Raw genomic sequence first — 9,729 nt, 5'->3', positions numbered from 1 at the left:
ATATTTCAAAAGAATGCCATGTTAATAAATTTTCGATTTTAATTTTCATTCAACGACGGTTTCAAAAAAATAACCATATTAAATGTTAAATAAACGAGAATAAAGATCTATATTGAAAATACCATTTAGCATAAAAATATTTAAAAAATCAGTGTAATTATATAGCAAATATACACATTATGTATATAGATATGTAAAAGTAAATATATTTGTTTAAAAGAAGAAAAAAAGAAAAAATATAGTATTTCAATAAAGATAAATAAATAAATATTGCATTCTATTAAGATACTGGAACAAATTGTGTTGCGAAAAGATGTAATTAACTGTACTCCCTCCGTTTTTTATTATAAGTCGTTTTAGACTTTTCACACAGATTAAGAAAAATAATAATTGTTGTATGAAAATGAGAAATTATGAAGGTTTTTACAAAATTATCCTTCATTAATGACATGTGGAACATAAATTTATATAATTGAAAGGAGAGAAAATAATAAATATTTAATGATATAATAGGAAAAATAGCATTAATTATTCATTGGAATTGTAAAGCGACTTATATTTAAATACAATTTTTTTTCCCAAAACGACTTATAATAAAAAACGGAGGGAGTAATACCAATGAAATTTAAAATGAACAAAGGCAAATCTTGAACTCATGACTATTGATCATAGAGGACACGCCTCTACAATTGAACTTACGCACTATTTGAAACTTTATTTAAACGTTAATCAACAATATCTTCTTTATCAACACTTTCAAGTTTCTTTTTTCTAGCCTTTTCTATTGTTTTGGACAACCACATATTTCCAACATGATGAACCGAAAAACAGAATATACCCGTGAATCTGAATTGGAATACTACGAGCGTAGATATTTCATTAACTTGAAAGATGATTACTACAAGTTTTTGAAAATTTTCTTTTGATTTTAGAATGGATGTTATTTGAGTTTTTTCTGAAAATTAAAGTAAAACATTTCTAAAGAATGCCATGTTAATAAATTTTCGACTTTAGTTTTCATTAAACGGCGGTTACAAAAAAATAACCATACTAAATGTTAAATAAACGAGAATAAAGATCTATATTGAAAATATCATTTAGCGTAAAAATATTTAAAAAATCGGTGTAATTATATAGCAAATATACACATTATGTATACAGATATCTAAAAGTAAATATATTTGTTTAAAAGAAGAAAAAAAGAAAACTAAAAAAAGAAAAGATATAGTATTTCATTAAAGATAAATAAATAAATATAGAATTCTATTAAGATACTGGAACAAATTGATGAAATTTAAAATGAACAAAGGCAAAGCTTGAACTCCTGACTATTGATCATAGAGGACACTCCTATACAACTAAACAGACGCACTGTTTGAAACTTTATTTAAACATTAATCAAATATACCTTTTTTATCAACACTTTCAAGTTTCTTTTTCTAGTATATTCTATTGTTTTCGACAATAACATAATCCCAACATGATGACGCGGAAAACGGACTATACCCGTGAATCTGAATTCGAATACTAGGAGCATAAATATTTCATTAACATGTAAGATGATTACTACAAGTTTTTGAAAATTTTCTTTTGATTTCAGAAAGGATGTTATTTGAGTTTTTCCTAAAAATTAAAGTAAAATATTTCAAAAAAATGCCATATTAATAATTTTCAATTTTAATTTTCATTGAACGAAGGTTACAAAAAAATAACCATATTAAATGTTAAATAAACGAGAATAAAGATCTATATTGAAAATATCATTTAGCGTAAAAATATTTTAAAAAATCGGTGTAATTATATAGCAAATATACACATTATGTATATAGATATGTAAAAGTAAATATATTTTTTTAAAGAAGAAAAAAAGAAAACTAAAAAAAGAAAAGATATAGTATTTCATTAAAGATAAATAAATAAATATAGCAGTCTATTAAGATATGGGAAAAAATTGTGTTGCGAAAGGTTGTTATTAACTGTAATACAAATCAAATTTAAAATGAACAAAGGCAAAGCTTGAACTCATGACTATTGATCATAGAGGACACGCCTCTACAACTGAACTAGCGCACTGTTTGAAACATTATATAAACGTTAATAAACAATGTCTTGTTTATCAACACTTTCAAGTTTTTTTTAGTCTGTTCTATTGTTTTCGACAACCACATATTTCCAACATGACGAACCGAAAAATAGAATATACCCGTGAATCTGAATTGGAATATTATGAGCGTAGATATTTCATTCACTTGAAAGATGATTACTACATGTTTTTGAAAATTTTCTTTTGATTTTAGAATGGATGTTATTTGAGTTTTTTCTGAAAATTAAAGTAAAATATTTCAAAAGAATGCTATGTTAATAATTTTCGATTTTAATTTTCATTGAATGACGGTTACAAAAAATATAACCATCTTAATTGTTAAATAAACAATAGAATTAAGATCTATATTGAAAATATCATTTAGCGTAAATATATTTAAAAACTCGGTGTATTTATATAGAAAATATACACATTATGAATATAGATATGTAAAAGTAAATATATATGTTTAAAAGAAGAAAAAAAGAAAACGAAAAAAAGAAAAGATATAATATTTCATTAAAGATAAATAAACAAATATAGCATTCTATTAAGATACTAGAACAAATTGTGTTGCGAAAGAATGTAATTAACTGTAATATAAATGAAATTTAAAATGAACAAAGGCAAAGCTTAAACTCATGACTATTGATCATAGAGGACACGCCTCTACAACTGAACTAACACACTGTTTGAAACTTTATTTAAACGTTAATCAACAATACCTTCTTTATCAACACTTTCAAGTTTCTTTTTTCTAGTATGTTCTATTGTTTTCGACAACCACATATCATGATGAACCGGAATACAGAATATACCCAAGAATATGAATTGGAATACTAAGAGCGGAGATATTTCATTAACTTGCAAGATTATTACTACGAGTTTTTGAAAATTTTCTTTTGATTTTAGAAGGATGTTATTTGAGTTTTTTCTGAAAATTAAAGTAAAATATTTCAAAAGAATGCCATGTTAATAAATTTTCGATTTTAATTTTCATTCAACGACGGTTTCAAAAAAATAACCATATTAAATGTTAAATAAACGAGAATAAAGATCTATATTGAAAATACCATTTAGCATAAAAATATTTAAAAAATCAGTGTAATTATATAGCAAATATACACATTATGTATATAGATATGTAAAAGTAAATATATTTGTTTAAAAGAAGAAAAAAAGAAAAAATATAGTATTTCAATAAAGATAAATAAATAAATATTGCATTCTATTAAGATACTGGAACAAATTGTGTTGCGAAAAGATGTAATTAACTGTACTCCCTCCGTTTTTTATTATAAGTCGTTTTAGACTTTTCACACAGATTAAGAAAAATAATAATTGTTGTATGAAAATGAGAAATTATGAAGGTTTTTACAAAATTATCCTTCATTAATGACATGTGGAACATAAATTTATATAATTGAAAGGAGAGAAAATAATAAATATTTAATGATATAATAGGAAAAATAGCATTAATTATTCATTGGAATTGTAAAGCGACTTATATTTAAATACAATTTTTTTTCCCAAAACGACTTATAATAAAAAACGGAGGGAGTAATACCAATGAAATTTAAAATGAACAAAGGCAAATCTTGAACTCATGACTATTGATCATAGAGGACACGCCTCTACAATTGAACTTACGCACTATTTGAAACTTTATTTAAACGTTAATCAACAATATCTTCTTTATCAACACTTTCAAGTTTCTTTTTTCTAGCCTTTTCTATTGTTTTGGACAACCACATATTTCCAACATGATGAACCGAAAAACAGAATATACCCGTGAATCTGAATTGGAATACTACGAGCGTAGATATTTCATTAACTTGAAAGATGATTACTACAAGTTTTTGAAAATTTTCTTTTGATTTTAGAATGGATGTTATTTGAGTTTTTTCTGAAAATTAAACTAAAACATTTCTAAAGAATGCCATGTTAATAAATTTTCGACTTTAGTTTTCATTAAACGGCGGTTACAAAAAAATAACCATACTAAATGTTAAATAAACGAGAATAAAGATCTATATTGAAAATATCATTTAGCGTAAAAATATTTAAAAAATCGGTGTAATTATATAGCAAATATACACATTATGTATACAGATATCTAAAAGTAAATATATTTGTTTAAAAGAAGAAAAAAAGAAAACTAAAAAAAGAAAAGATATAGTATTTCATTAAAGATAAATAAATAAATATAGAATTCTATTAAGATATTGGAACAAATTGATGAAATTTAAAATGAACAAAGGCAAAGCTTGAACTCCTGACTATTGATCATAGAGGACACTCCTATACAACTAAACAGACGCACTGTTTGAAACTTTATTTAAACATTAATCAAATATACCTTTTTTATAAACACTTTCAAGTTTCTTTTTCTAGTATATTCTATTGTTTTCGACAATAACATAATCCCAACATGATGACGCGGAAAACGGACTATACCCGTGAATCTGAATTCGAATACTAGGAGCATAAATATTTCATTAACATGTAAGATGATTACTACAAGTTTTTGAAAATTTTCTTTTGATTTCAGAAAGGATGTTATTTGAGTTTTTCCTAAAAATTAAAGTAAAATATTTCAAAAAAATGCCATATTAATAATTTTCGATTTTAATTTTCATTGAACGAAGGTTACAAAAAAATAACCATATTAAATGTTAAATAAACGAGAATAAAGATCTATATTGAAAATATCATTTAGCGTAAAAATATTTTAAAAAATCGGTGTAATTATATAGCAAATATACACATTATGTATATAGATATGTAAAAGTAAATATATTTTTTTAAAGAAGAAAAAAAGAAAACTAAAAAAAGAAAAGATATAGTATTTCATTAAAGATAAATAAATAAATATAGCATTCTATTAAGATATGGGAAAAAACTGTGTTGCGAAAGGTTGTTATTAACTGTAATACAAATCAAATTTAAAATGAACAAAGGCAAAGCTTGAACTCATGACTATTGATCATAGAGGACACGCCTCTACAACTGAACTAGCGCACTGTTTGAAACATTATATAAACGTTAATAAGCAATGTCTTCTTTATCAACACTTTCAAGTTTTTTTTTAGTCTGTTCTATTGTTTTCGACAACCACATATTTCCAACATGACGAACTGAAAAATAGAATATACCCGTGAATCTGAATTGGAATATTATGAGCATAGATATTTCATTCACTTGAAAGATGATTACTACATGTTTTTGAAAATTTTCTTTTGATTTTAGAATGGATGTTATTTGAGTTTTTTCTGAAAATTAGAGTAAAATATTTCAAAAGAATGCTATGTTAATAATTTTCGATTTTAATTTTCATTGAATGACGGTTACAAAAATATAACCATATTAAATGTTAAATAAACGAGAATAAAGATCTATATTGAAAATACCATTTAGCATAAAAATATTTAAAAAATCAGTGTAATTATATAGCAAATATACACATTATGTATATAGATATGTAAAAGTAAATATATTTGTTTAAAAGAAGAAAAAAAGAAAAATTATAGTATTTCAATAAAGATAAATAAATAAATATTGCATTCTATTAAGATACTGGAACAAATTGTGTTGCGAAAAGATGTAATTAACTGTACTCCCTCCGTTTTTTATTATAAGTCGTTTTAGACTTTTCACACAGATTAAGAAAAATAATAATTGTTGTATGAAAATGAGAAATTATGAAGGTTTTTACAAAATTATCCTTCATTAATGACATGTGGAACATAAATTTATATAATTGAAAGGAGAGAAAATAATAAATATTTAATGATATAATAGGAAAAATAGCATTAATTATTCATTGGAATTGTAAAGCGACTTATATTTAAATACAATTTTTTTTTCCCAAAACGACTTATAATAAAAAACGGAGGGAGTAATACCAATGAAATTTAAAATGAACAAAGGCAAATCTTGAACTCATGACTATTGATCATAGAGGACACGCCTCTACAATTGAACTTACGCACTATTTGAAACTTTATTTAAACGTTAATCAACAATATCTTCTTTATCAACACTTTCAAGTTTCTTTTTTCTAGCCTGTTCTATTGTTTTGGACAACCACATATTTCCAACATGATGAACCGAAAAACAGAATATACCCGTGAATCTGAATTGGAATACTACGAGCGTAGATATTTCATTAACTTGAAAGATGATAACTACAAGTTTTTGAAAATTTCTTTTGATTTTAGAATGGATGTTATTTGAGTTTTTCTGAAAATTAAAGTAAAAGATTTCAAAGTTAATATTTTTTTATTTTAATTTTCATTAAACGACGGTTAAAAAAAATAACCAAATTAAATGTTAAATAAACGAGAATAAAGATCTATATTGAAAATATCATTTAGCGTAAAAATATTTTAAAAAATCGGTGTAATTATATAGCAAATATACACATTATGTATATAGATATGTAAAAGTAAATATATTTGTTTAAAAGAAGAAAAAAAGAAAACGAAAAAAAGAAAAGATATAGTATTTCATTAAGATAAATAAATAAATTTAGCATTCTATTAAGATACTAGAACAAGTTGTGTTGCGAAAGGATGTAATTAATTATAATGCAAATCAAATTTAAAATGAACAAAGGCAAAGCTTGAACTCATGACTATTGATCATAGAGGACACGCCTCTACAACTGAACTGACGCACTGTTTGTAACTTTATTTAAACGTTAATCAACAATACCTTCTTTATCAACACATTCAAGTTTCTTTTTTCTAGTATGTTCTATTGTTTTCGACAACCACATATTTTCGACATGATGAACCGAAAAACATAATATACCATTGAATCTGAATTGGAATACTACCAGCATAGATATTTCATTAACTTGAAAGATGATTACTACAAGTTGGAAGTCTCGAACTCAATATGTCGGTGTCCGTTCTGTTTGAACATAAAGGAGAATAAAGATCTATATCGAAAATTTCATTTAGCATAAAAATATTTAAAAAATCGGTGTAATTATATAGCAAATATACACATTATGTATATAGATATGTAAAAGTAAATATATTTGTTTAAAAGAAGAAAAAAAGAAAAGATATAGTATTTCATTAAAGATAAATAAATAAATATAGCATTATATTAAGATACTGGAACTAATTGTGCTGTGAAAGGTTGTTATTAATTGTAATACAAATCAAATTTAAATTGAACAAAGGCAAAGCTTGAACTCATGACTATTGATCATAGAGGACATGCCTCTACAACTAAACTGACGCACTGTTTGAAATTTAATTTAAATGTTAATCAACAATACCTTCTTTATCAACACTTTCAAGTTTCTTTTTTCTAGTTTGTTCTATTGTTTTCGAAAACCACATACTTCCAACAGGATAAATCGAAAAACAGAATATACTCGTGAATCTGAATTGGAATACTACGAGCGTAGATATTTCATTAACTTGCAAGATTAGTACTACAATTTTTTGAAAATTTTCTTTTGATTTTAGAATGGATGTTATTTTAGTTTTTTCTAAAAATTAAACTAAAACATTTCAAAAGAATGCCATGTTAATAAATTTTCGATTTTAATTTTCATTAAACGGCGGTTACAAAAAAATAACCATACTAAATGTTAAATAAACGAGAATAAAGATCTATATTGAAAATATCATTTAGCGTAAAAATATTTAAAAAATCGGTGTAATTATATAGCAAATATACACATTATGTATATAGATATGTAAAAGTAAATATATTTGTTTAAAAGAAGAAAAAAAGAAAACTAAAAAAAGAAAAGATATAGTATGTCATTAAGAAAAATAAATAAATATAGCTTTCTATTAAGATACTGGAACAAATTGTATTACGAAAGGATGTAATTAACTATATTACAAATCATATTTAAAATAAACAAAGGCAAAGCTTAAACTCATGACTATTGATAATAGAGGACACGCCTCTACAACTAAACTGACGCACTGTTTGAAACTTTATTTAAACGTTAATCAACAATACCTTCTTTATCAACACTTTCAAGTTTCTTTTTTCTAGTCGGTTCTATTGTTTTCGACAACCACATATTTCCAACATGATGACCCAAAAAACAAAATATACCCGTGAATCTGAATTTGAAAACTACGAGCATAGATATTTCATTAACTTGTAAGATGATTACTATAAGTTTTTGAAAATTTTCTTTTGATTTTAGAATGGATGTTATTTGAGTTTTTTTTGAAAATTAAAGTAAAATATTTCAAAAGAATGTCATGTTAATAATTTTCGATTTTAATTTTTATTGAATGACGGTTACAAAAAAATAACCATATTAAATGTTAAATAGACGAGAATAAAGATCTATATTGAAAATATCATTTAGCGTAAAAATATTTAAAAATTCGGTGAAATTATATAGCAAATATACACATTATGTATATAGATATGTAAAATTAAATATATATGTTTAAAAGAAGAAAAAAAGAAAACTAAAAAAAGAAAAGATGTAGTATTTCATTAAAGATAAATAAATAAATCTAGCATTCTATTAAGATACTGGAACAAATTGTGTTGCGAAAGGTTGTTATTAATTGTAATACAAATCAAATTTAAAATGAACAAAGGCAAAACTTGAACTCATGACTATTGATCATAGAGGACACGCCTCTACAACTGAACTGGCGCACTGTTTGAAACTATATATAAACGTTAATCAACAATATCTTCTTTATCAACACTTTCAAGTTTCTTTTTTCTAATTTGTTCTATTGTTTTCGACAACCACATATTTCCAACATGACGAACCTAAAAATAGAATATACTCAAGAATCTGAATTGGAATACTGCGAGCGTAGATATTTCATTCACTTGAAAGATGAATACTACAAGTTTTTGAAAATTTTCTTTTGATTTTAGAATGGATATTATTTGAGTTTTTTTTGAAAATTAAAGTAAAATATTTCCAAAGAATGTCATATTAATATTTTTCGATTTTAATATTCATTGAACGACGGTTAAAAAAAACAATATTAAATGTTCAATAAACGAGAATAAAGATCTATATTGAAAATATCATTTAGCATAAAAATATTTAAAAAATCGGTGTAATTATATAGCAAATATACACGTTATGTATATAGATATGTCAAAGTAAATATATTTGTTTAAAAGAAGAAAAGAAGAAAACTAAAAAAAGAAAAGATATAGTATTTCATTAAGATAAATAAATAAATATAGCATTCTATTAAGATACTAGAACAAATTGTGTTGCGAAAGGATGTAATTAACTGTAATACAAATCAAATTTAAAATGAACAAAGGCAAAGCTTGAACTCATGACTATTGATCATAGAGGACACGCCTCTACAACTGAACTGACGCACTGTTTGAAACTTTATTTAAACGTTAATCAACAATACCTTCTTTATCAACACTTTCAAGTTTCTTTTTTCTAGTCGGTTCTATTGTTTTGGACAACCACATATTTCCAACATGATGAACCGAAAAACAGAATATACCCGTGAATCTGAATTGGAATACTACAAGCGTTGATATTTCATTAACTTGAAAGATGATTACTATAAGTTTTTGAAAATTTTCTTTTGATTTTAGAATATTTGAGTTTTTTCTGAAAATTAAAGTAAAATATTTCAAAAAAGAATGTCATGTTAATA

This window comes from Vicia villosa, unplaced genomic scaffold, assembly GCF_029867415.1.
Source record: "Vicia villosa cultivar HV-30 ecotype Madison, WI unplaced genomic scaffold, Vvil1.0 ctg.001503F_1_1, whole genome shotgun sequence".
In the NCBI taxonomy this organism is placed as follows: domain Eukaryota; kingdom Viridiplantae; phylum Streptophyta; class Magnoliopsida; order Fabales; family Fabaceae; genus Vicia; species Vicia villosa.
This window is presented reverse-complemented; position numbering follows the sequence as displayed.